Source organism: Arachis duranensis, chromosome 1 (assembly GCF_000817695.3).
Source record: "Arachis duranensis cultivar V14167 chromosome 1, aradu.V14167.gnm2.J7QH, whole genome shotgun sequence".
NCBI lineage: Eukaryota > Viridiplantae > Streptophyta > Magnoliopsida > Fabales > Fabaceae > Arachis > Arachis duranensis.
In genome coordinates this window covers 57,021,007-57,032,411 of record NC_029772.3, presented here as the reverse complement: position 1 = coordinate 57,032,411, position 11,405 = coordinate 57,021,007, and the positions used below count along the sequence as shown (strand labels likewise).

At 38.6% G+C, this 11,405-nt stretch overlaps 1 pseudogene; it reads right to left on the bottom strand.

The window, feature by feature from the left end:
* The window catches only part of LOC107490222 (cysteine-rich receptor-like protein kinase 2), a 31,100-nt pseudogene extending 21,599 nt beyond the window's left edge, over positions 1-9,501 (bottom strand).
* Positions 9,502-11,405: the final 1,904 nt, after the last annotated feature.

Sequence of the window (11,405 nt, the reverse complement as noted above, 5' to 3'; positions counted from 1 at the left end):
GAACATTTTCACTGAGAGGATGGGAGGTAGCCACTGACAACGGTGAAACCCTACATACAGCTTGCCATGGAAAGGAGTAAGAAGGATTGGATGAAGACAATAGGAAAGCAGAGAGACGGAAGGGACAAAGCATCTCCATACGCTTGTCTGAAATTCTTACCAATGAATTACATAAGTATCTCTATCTTTATCTTTATGTTTTATTCATAAATCATCTATAACCATTTGAATCTACCTGACTGAGATTTACAAGATGACCATAGCTTGCTTCATACCAACAATCTCCGTGGGATCGACCCTTACTCGCGTAAGGTTTATTACTTGGACGACCCAGTGCACTTGCTGGTTAGTTGTGCAAAGTTGTGATAAAGAGTTGAGATTACAATTGTGCGTACTATGTTGATGGCGCCATTGATGATCACAATTTCGTGCACCAACGAGCTATACAGCGATCAACCCCCACAAGAACAATTGGGGCCTACTATGGGCCTCGAAATAAAAGTCCTTCTTTCTATAGGTCCTAAAACTCCCATACCTGCTGATGGCTGACCTTCCTCCTCCCACACCATCCGAGCTTCTTCGGATGGTAACGGAGCTACAATAAGCTAATTAGCGTATGGCGGAGGAAAACCAATGATTGACAAATTAATTTTTAGCTGAGTTAACTAATGCTCGGATTGAAAATAATGATGATCACAATAAACAACGGGAGACCAACAACAAAATGATGATGATGACAGATTGGACAATGCTGTTAGGCCATTTACGGCCGACGTCATGAATTTCAAACTACCCAGGAATTTTTCATTACTAATAACTCTTTACCAACTTATTCATACTATTTGCATGGTTTTACATTTGCCTTCCTAATTATGTGCTTTGATTGAAAACATGCTTCTTTGGCCTTAAGTTCCCTATGTTTAATCCTCTCTTATTACCATTCGATGCCATGATTAGTGTGTTGAGTAGTTTCAGATCTTCTAAGGCAGGAATGACTTAAAGGATGGAAAAGAAAACATACAAAAATGAAAGGAAAGCATAAAACGGAGTTTGTGAAGAAACTGGCAGCGACGCGACCGCATGGTCGACGCGGCCGCATGCCAAGCGCGAAGAAGCAGCGATGCGGCCGCATGACTGACACGACCGCGCGCCTAAAGAAGAACACCTATGACGCGGCCGCATGACTGACGCGACCGTGCGACAAGGAAGACTCCAATTGACGCGACCGCGTGACCCACGCGGACACGTGACAGAGGCCACGCACCAGAAATTGCAGAAAACATTCATAGCAGATTCTGAAGCCCTTTTTGGCCCAAATCCAAGTCCAGAAGGCATAGACCAGAGGTTCAATGCATCTATTCAGAGAATCGAATTTTTAGTTACTTTCCATGATTTAGGTTTAGTTGGAGAGAGGTTTTCTCCTCTCTCTTTAGGATTAGGATTTAGGACTTCTCTTAGTTTTAGGAGTGACTCTCGATCCCAGGTTCAATGTTCTTTTACTTTATATTTATTTCTTATTTTCAGATACTTTAATGCTTATATTAGTTATGTTGCCTATTTGGCTTATGCCACATTCATGATGATTTTCTTATTTAATGTTATTTGAGGTATTTCAGTTTAATATTGCCTTCTTTTATTTATGCCATTGATTATTCCCAATCTGAAGACATTTTCATTCTAGTAGAATTAATTTACTTTCCCTTTTTGGTCTTGGTTAAGAAATCAGTAACTCAGGAGTTATCTTAGCTCAACATAATTGATAACTGTTATCTTTGCTAATTGAACTGAACTTCAATAATCCCAACCTTTTCTTAGGAAATAAATAGGATTCGAAGGTCAAATTAATTAGTCCCTTGACTTTCCTTTGCTTTAGCAGAGGTCAACTAAGTGGAATTAAGATTCAAATTTCATTATTATTGACAAGAATAACTAAGTCTGGACTTCCAATTTCTCATACCTTGCCAAGGGTTTGCTTTACAGTATTTATTTATTTTAATTGCCATTTAAATTAATTGCCATATTCATTCCTCACTCTCAACCCCAAAACACACTTTTTCATAACCAATAATAAGAGCATACCTCCCTGCAATTCCTTGAGAAGACGACCCGAGGTTTAAATACTCGGTTATCAATTTTAAAGGGGTTTGTTACTTGTGACAACCAAAACGTTTGCACAAAGGGATTTCTGTTAGTTTAGAATCTATATCTACAACACAACTATTTTTATAAAATTCTTCACTAGCAAAAATCCTAACGTCAAAATGGCGCCGTTGCCGGGGAATTGCAAACGTGTGCCTTTTTATTGGTTATTGTAAATATTTTTCAAAAAAAATATTTTTCTTTTACTTGTTTATTTGTTTCTCCTTTTTCCCCCTTATTTCTGATAACTACTATAAATTCTCACCCCTCTTGCTTTGAGTTTGGTTCTAACTTTGTTGAAGGAAATAGAAACCACGGCAGGAATATGCATCAAGGTCAGACTATTCAAGGATGGATGGAGCCAAGAGGATCTAATCAACCCTTTAGGCAACAACACCCTCCAAGATATCATGGACAACGACCATTCTACAATGCATACCCAGCTGAAAGATATGGTGGACAACCTTGTAACTACCAACAAGCCCCACCCTGTGCTCAGAGACCATCCTCTCGACATAACTTCGAACCACCACACTCACAAGCTTCTTTTCACCATTCACTACCACATGATCCTTATCCACCCCAACGCCAATCCAATTACTCCCAAGAACCACCACTCCCTTATGCACCATGTCCATATCCATCAAGCCAAGAATCACAGGTTCGCTTCAAGGAATCAGTAAACCAGTTCAATGCAACCCTTCATCAACTGGAGCAAGAAATAAATCAGTTATCTTCCAGACGTTCAAACACTCGACAAACTCTCATGGCTTCATGTGGAGAATTTAATGAAGAACGCAGCACGAAGAAGACACTAGAGACTCCAGTGGACAGCATAGAGCATAACTTCATACTGGAACAAGTAGAGGGCACTGTCATTGCAGAAGAAGAAGAGTTGGTTGAAGATTTAGGAGATGCCGAACCACCACCTGAATCCAGAGTTGTGGAGAATTCCGTCAAGGAGGTTACAATTGATGCTCAAGAAGATTTTGCACCGCCTCCAATGCAAATATCTTATGAAAAACTAGACGGAATAACACAGGACGCAGGTTTCCTTGATGATGATGATCACGAGTCCTGTTCTCTTAGTGACGAACTTGCATCCGCAAGTGATTTCTTTGAGAAAGAAGAATCTTCCCTGAGTGAATATGAAGATGATGCTGAGGTAGATCTTTCTCAACCTCCAATATATGACTTGAGCGATGATGAGGGAGAAATTGAAGACTCTGATCAAGATATGGTTGAAGTGGAAGAATTCACAGAAGATTATAAGGGAGTAGAACTTACAGAACCACTGGAAACACCTATCCCAAGGCCATTACCGCCCAACACAAACTACAAGTGGGTAAAATCCTTGCCTTTTATCTTCAATCTTCCACTTGAATATGGTTTGCTTGAAACAGATGAACAGCTTAGAGCTCTCTGCGGCTTTAAGAGTAAGAGGGAAATGGCTCGTACTCAGAGCAGGTGCACAAGGTTCAATAAGATTCCATGCTTCAACTCGAAGTGCAAGAATTGGTATCATGCTCAATTGAATAGATCACGTAGAACGTTTGGTCGCCGTGGTGAGAATCTACTTTTTAAACCACCCGGATGGAAACATGTAGATCAAGACGGAGGCGGATTTAAAAGCAAAGCTTGGGATCATGGATTCTATGCTGACATTCGTCACTCCAGGAGCCTGAGAATTTGTTTGAAGCTGCTCAAAAGCTTTACATGCCTAGTTTGGGACCCCGGAGGCTATTGGCATTCCAAGTATTGGTGGAGATTTTTGGATGAATTTAAACATAAGCCACCATAACAGGATGTTCATCCAATGTCCAACTTAAGGACTTTAACTAAAAGTGCTGGGTGGGAGACAACCCACCATGGTATCATTGTTCCTTTTTCATTTTTATTTAGTTTTATTTGTTTTCAAGTTTTATTTTATTCTTCATTGAACCTGGAATCATACATAGCATTCACATTAAGCATTGCATTCTGCATTTTGCATAAAAAAAATATACGCATGTGACGTGGCAGCATCGTTGACGCGTCCGCGTCACCAGTGCGTTGGGTAGAAAAGAATTGAACAGAGAGTCACGCGAGGGCGTGGCTGGAGGTGTGCCAGTGGCACAAATCGTCCCACGTGACCGCGTCACTGACGCGTCCGTGTCACATGGGCATAATGGCCTTCCACGTGACCGCGCGCCCCACGCGGCCGCGTGCCCTGATTTTCGACGTAAAAAGGGTGCACAACAAATTATTGTGCGAGAGTGGTGCTGGATTGATGCTGGACGCACAATCTCTATCGCGCGACCGCGTCGCTGACGCGACCGCGTCGCTGACGCGTCCGCGTCATTCCTTTCTAAAGCCCACTCACGCGATCGCGTCACCCCAAATTTGGCAAAAATACAAATTCGAACAGAGAGTTGTGCGAGCGCGAGGCTGCCCTCGCGCCAGCAGCATAACCTGAGTCATGCGTCTGTGTGACCGACGCGACCGCGTCGACTGAATTAAAGCGCAATCACGCGAACGCGTGCTCCACGCGGCCGCGTCGCTTGCGCCGCACAGCTCAATCCTAATTTGCCAAATATCTTATGTTTTCTTCCCCCAATCCTAATTTTTCCCTCCCTCCTCTCTTACTCACTTCTTTCCCTTCTCATTCTTCTTATCTTTCATTTTATTTATTTGCATATTTCATTCATTGTATTTTAATTTAGTGCATATTTTTCTCTTCTTTTCTATTTTTTTTTTATTTTTCCTTTGGTGTTGATTTTCTTATTTAACTGTTGCATCTTCTCTGGTATAATTTTTAGTGACTTGTTTTACAATGTTGGGTGATGCTATTTTTCTGTCAATGTCAATCTTTTATGATACCTGTATTCCTTTTGCATTGACATGAACTTACATTGTATTTCGTTACCCACTCTCTTCCCCATTGTTGTACATTTTGTACCACTGGCATACCATGGCTTCTATTATTTTTTCACGTACATGTTGAAGCTTCCATGTAAATGAGACCCTTATCATTTGGCATTAACCCATCCATACTTCATTTATTTTCTTATCCTTATTTCTGGGTTACTTTTCTTCCCTTTTTCTTTCAGGATGGCCACCCGGAGGGAAACTGGAAGACGTTTACATGGGAAGACAAGACAAGTCTATCTGCACAATTTTGGAGAGAAGCATCAGTTGGAATAACCCCCGCCCACCTGTACATCTCAGCATGCACCGAGGACGGTGCAACCTTTAAGTGTGGGGAGGTCGATACCGATCTCTACAGGTTAGTTATTCCTTTCTCAACACCAATTTTTGTTTTTCATTGTTGCATTTGCATGTTTGTTTCTTTTTGTGCATATTTTACCACTTGGTTAAAGTAATATTTTCTTTTTCAAGAAATTTTTATAATATTTCACTAATTCGAATAAAACTTTTTGAAAAACTTGTTTGAAGAAATTTAATTTTGGAACATAGTTTAGAGCTCGAACACACAAAACTAGTGAGATTTTGAGCCTATTTGATTGGTTGCATTTTATCAACCAATATTTTATTTTTGGTGTGTGTTTCTCTCTCTAAAATTGTGATCTTTGTCTTGCTTAATTCTATATTTCCATTATTTGATGTATGCATGCACTTATATGATTGAGGCCATTGTTTGATTCTAGCTCACTTATCCCAAAATTAGCCTACCTTTTACATCACCCTTGTTAGCCCCCTTGAGCCTTTAATTCCCTCTTATTCTATAAACCACAACACTAGCCTTAAGCAGAAAAACAAATTTAAAATCCCAAGTTGAATCCTTGGTTAGCTTAAGATAAAAATTGTGTAATTGTTTAAGTGTGAGAAACCTATTGGGAACATGGATGATAAAACCAAAGGGTGGGAAATTGAAAAGAATGAAATAATTCAAAATAAAGCAAAGTATGTATGTTAGGTGAGATCTTAGACTAATCAAGGATTCACTTAATTAGCTCACTTAGCCTTATATATACATCCTCACCCTTGCCTTGGCCCCATTACAACCTTGAAAAGACCTCATGATGTTTGCATTAGTACATTAAATATTTGTTGATTGGTTAGATGAAGAACAAAGTTTAGAAAGCATGATTAGAGAAGAATAGAGTGATTGACCCTAGACACTTGAGAGATTAGAGTGATATACACTACCAGTGAGGGTTCATTGCTTAATTCTATGTTCCCTGCTTTCATGAGCTATCTTCTTACGAGTTTACTTGTCTTTATTTTATATGATTTGAATTAGTGAAATCTGATTTATGTTTGTCTTAGAGAACTTATTTATTTTTAACCAAGTAGGTAGAAATAATTTTGCATGTAGTTGCATTCATATAGATAGGTTGCATTTCATACATCCTACCATTCCTCTTCATCTTTATAGCTTCTCTTGAGCTTAGCATGAGGACATGCTATTGTTTAAGTGTGGGGAGGTTGATAAACCACTATTTTATGGTTTATCTTGTGCTTAATTGAATGGATTTTGTCAACTCTTTACCCACTTATTCATACTATTTGCATGGTTTTACATTTGCCTTCCTAATTATGTGCTTTGATTGAAAACATGTTTCTTTGGCCTTAAGTTCCCTATGTTTAATCCTCTCTTATTACCATTCGATGCCATGATTAGTGTGTTGAGTAGTTTCAGATCTTCTAAGGAAGGAATGACTTAAAGGATGGAAAAGGAAACATACAAAAATGAAAGGAAAGCATAAAATGGAGTTTGTGAAGAAACTAGCAGCGACGCGATCGCATGCCAAGCGCGAAGAAGCAGCGACGCGCCCGCATGACTGACGCGACCACGCGCCTAAAGAAGAACACCTATGACGCGGCCGCATGACTGACGCGAACGTGCGACAAGGAAAACTCCAATTGACGCGACCGCGTGACCCACGCGGATGCGTGACAGAGGTTACGCACCAGAAATTGCAGAAAATATTCATAGCGGATTCTGAAGCCCTTTTTGGCCCAAATCCAAGTCCAGAAGGCATAGACCAGAGGTTATGAAGTGTGGGAATGCATCCATTCAGAGAATCGAATTTTTAGTTACTTTCCATGATTTAGGTTTAGTTGGAGAGAGGTTCTCTCCTCTCTCATTAAGATTAGGATTTAGGACTTCTATTAATTTTAGGAGTGACTCTCAATCCCAGGTTAAATGTTCTTTTACTTTATATTTATTTCTTATTTTCAGATACTTTAATGCTTATATTAGTTATGTTGCCTATTTGGCTTATGCCACATTCATGATGATTTTCTTATTTAATGTTATTTGAGGTATTTCAGTTTAATATTGCCTTCTTTTATTTATGCCATTGATTATTCCCAATCTGAAGACATTTTCATTCTAGTAGAATTAATTTACTTTCCCTTTTTGGTCTTGGTTAAGAAATTAGTAACTCAGGAGTTATCTTAGCTCAACATAATTGATAACTGTTATCTTTGCTAATTGAACTGAACTTCAATATTCCCAACCTTTTCTTAGGAAATAAATAGGATTCGATGGTCAAATTAATTAGTCCCTTGACTTTCCTTTGCTTTAGCAAAGGTCAACTAAGTGGAATTAAGATTCAACTTTCATTATTATTGACAAGAATAACTAAGTCTGGACTTCCAATTTCTCATACCTTTCCAAAGGGTTTGCTTTACAGTATTTATTTATTTTAATTGCCATTTAAATTAATTGCCATATTCATTCCTCACTCTCAACCCCAAAACACACTTTTTCATAACCAATAATAAGAACATACCTCCCTGCAATTCCTTGAGAAGAAGACCTAAGGTTTAAATACTCGGTTATCAATTTTAAAGGGGTTTGTTACTTGTGACAACCAAAACGTTTGCACGAAAGGATTTCTGTTAGTTTAGAATCTATATCTACAATGCAACTATTTTTATAAAATTCTTCACTAGCAAAAATCCTAACGTAACCCGTACGATGGCATGGAAGATCCGAAAAAGCACGTCAAGAGGTTCTGATCTAATATGTCAGTGAACGGTGCTTATGATCCTATTTTGTGTCGTTGTTTTCTTACTTTTTTAGACGGTCTTGCACTTGAATGGTTTTTATCTTTACTTGCAGGTTCAATTTCATGCTTTCAGGAGCTCCCTCAGCAATTCGAAGATCAGTTCACTGCATCTTCCATCTATCTAAATGATTTGACTATCAAAACACTATCAAGAAAGGAGAACACGAGAATTTAAGAGAGTATATCACCCTCTTCACCAAAGTAGCGATGAACATCTTAAACTTTCACCCCGAGGTACATCTGCATGATATAAAAAGTGGACTCTACCCTAGAAAGTTTCAAGAAGCCATCACAGTGGCCAAGCCTAAAATGTTGGTTGAGTTTTGAAAAAAAGCCAAGGGTCAAATGAAATCTGAGAAGAATCACAACAATAAGGATGACGATAAAGCTCAGGACAACAAGAAACCTTTTCGGTTTGCACCACGTTTTACCCAATTCAACACCAAAAGGGAGAAAATCATCAAGGAAATTTTCGAAGCTAATTAAACCTTCTCGAAAAGTTGGAACATACCAAGATACTAAGAATGTGGACAAGACAAAGTATTGCGCTTTTCACCAGAAGCACGGGCACATTATTGATGAGCGTCTCATAGCCAAAGACTTGCTCAAAAGCTTAGCTCGACAAGGACATCTGGACAAATACATCAGTGGCCACATCCAAAAGAACAACACACATCAATCTGACTTAACTTCTGTAGGTCAATCTTCTCGACATAAAGATAAAGCACACACAGCTCATCCAATCAACCCCGAGGAGTGATTAATTGCATATCTGGGGGCTTCATCAGAGGTGGGCATCAAACTCCGTTCGCAAACGCACTTACCGAGCTATGCTCGCTGTAGAGAACACCATCAATGATCATCAAACTTTTCTCACTTTTCCTGAAATGACGTTCCAACCGTTCAATTTCAATTCAACCGAACTTAATTTTGACGACCTTGTTGTCATCTCTATTTAATTGGGAGACATAATAGTTTGGAAACTCTTGTTAGATCCAAGAAGCAGTGCCAATGTTTTATTTTACTCCACATTTCAGAAATGAAGTTGAGTGATAACATACTGCAGCCATCCACTAGACACTTGATAGGATTTTTAGGTGAACGAGTACCCATGTTGGGATCAGTGTGGTTACAAGCCACATTTCGTGAGAGTCTTTTAACCAAAACTTTAGATGTTTAATACCTTGTGGTTGATTGTTTCAGTCCTTATAACTTAATACTTGGCCGACCTTTTTTGAATAAGTTCGGGGCAATTGTATCTATAATTCATCTCTCTGTTAAGTTTCACGTGTAGGACAACCTTGTTGCAACAATTCACAGTGACCACCACAAAGCTCGGCATTGTTATAACATCAGCCTCAAAATTCCTACTCTAACCGAGCTATAGGTGCACAAGTAAATGCCGTAATGATAAAGAAAGATAATGGTAAATGGCACATGTGCGTCGACTTTACCGATCTAAACAAAGCATGTCTTAAAGATGCATATCCTTTACCATCCATGGATGCTTTAGTTGATAATTCATCTGGCTTTGGCACTTTAAGTTTTATGGATGCATACTCTGTGTCTAACCAGATCCTTATGCATCTATCAGACCAAGATAAAACTACTTTTATAATTGAATACGGTAATTTTTACTGTAAAATTATGCATTTTGGACTTAAGGATGCAGGGGCTACTTACCAACGACTTATGGACAAAATATTCGTTAAGAAAATTGGTTGGAACATTGAAGTCTATGTTGATGACATGGCCGCAAAGACCAAAGTCGGCAAATCTCACATAGATAATCTTGTGGAGATTTTCACACAAATTTGAAAACACAACATGAGGTTAAACCTTGAAGAATGTGCCTTTGGTGTCTAAGGAGGTAAATTCCTCGGCTTTATGCTAACAAGCTGAGGTATAAAGGCAAACCCTGCAAAATACTGAGCTGTTCTAGAAATACAAAGTCCTTAAACAATCAAAGAAGTGCAACGATTAAGAGGGAGACTTGCTTCTTTATTAAGATTCTTTTTACTTTTTTCAATCACTCAAAAAGAAAAACAACTTTAAAGGGGATCATGAATGTGAAACTACTTTTTCAAAACTTCCTATTTTGCAAAAACCTGAACTTGGGAAGAGTTGTGTCTTTATCTATCTATTATTGACTGGGGAATTAGTTCTGTTCTTGTTACAAAAAGGAACAAGATGCAACAACTTGTGTACTTCAGTAGCAAATTACTGCAAAACGTCGAGCTTCACTACCCAAAGATAGATAAGCTCGCCCTTGCCTTAGTATTCTCAACTAGGCATCTCCGACCTTATTTCCAGAGCCATACCATCAGTGTCTGAACTGAGCAACCTCTACAACAAGTGCTCACAAAATCAAAATTAGTTGGACAATTAATAAAGTGGTCTCAAATTATCCAAGTTTGATATCAGATATCAATCCCGAGGCTCAATTAAATTACAATACCTCGGCGACTTTGTTACTGAATTTATTGCTCCCACACCCGATGATATGCCAGCATAATGGACACTATATGTCAATGGCGCTTCTAACTCTCAGTAGTTAAGAGCAGGAATTCTTCTGGAAGACACCAATGCAATAGTTTTGGAACATTCTCTACACTTCTCCTTCAAGGCCAGCAACAATCAGGCCGAATATGAAGCACTCATTTCCGGCTTAAGGTTAGCTATCCAATTAAATATTTCTATAATAAAGGTACACTGTGACTCTTTAGTAGTAGTACAAAAAGTAAATCAATCTTTTCAAGTAAAAGATCCTCTTTTAACAAAACATTTAAATGTGGTTAAAATACTCATATCTCATTTTTCAAAATTTGAATCCATCATATTCCCAGGGAACAAAATCACTGAGCTGACATTCTGTCAAAGCTCGCCAGTACACAATCACACATTACTACTCTCTTACAATCTACTTTGATTACATCTAGCATCCATTTCATTATCATTTACCGTATCACTGACAAGGATGATTGGCGATGGCCTTATATCCATTATCTAAAAACTAGAAATATTTCCCCTGAAATCACTAATTTGAAAAAATTCAAGAGACAAGCTTCATTCTTTATATTGTTAAACAATAACATGTATAGGTGAGGCTATACTTGTCCTCTCTTAAAGTATCTAAACAGGTCAAAAGTCGATCTTGCCTTGATCGAGGTTCATGAAGGAATATACGGCACACGAAACTTTTCCTCCAAAATTCTTCGACTTGGGTTTTTCTTTCCGAGCTTACAG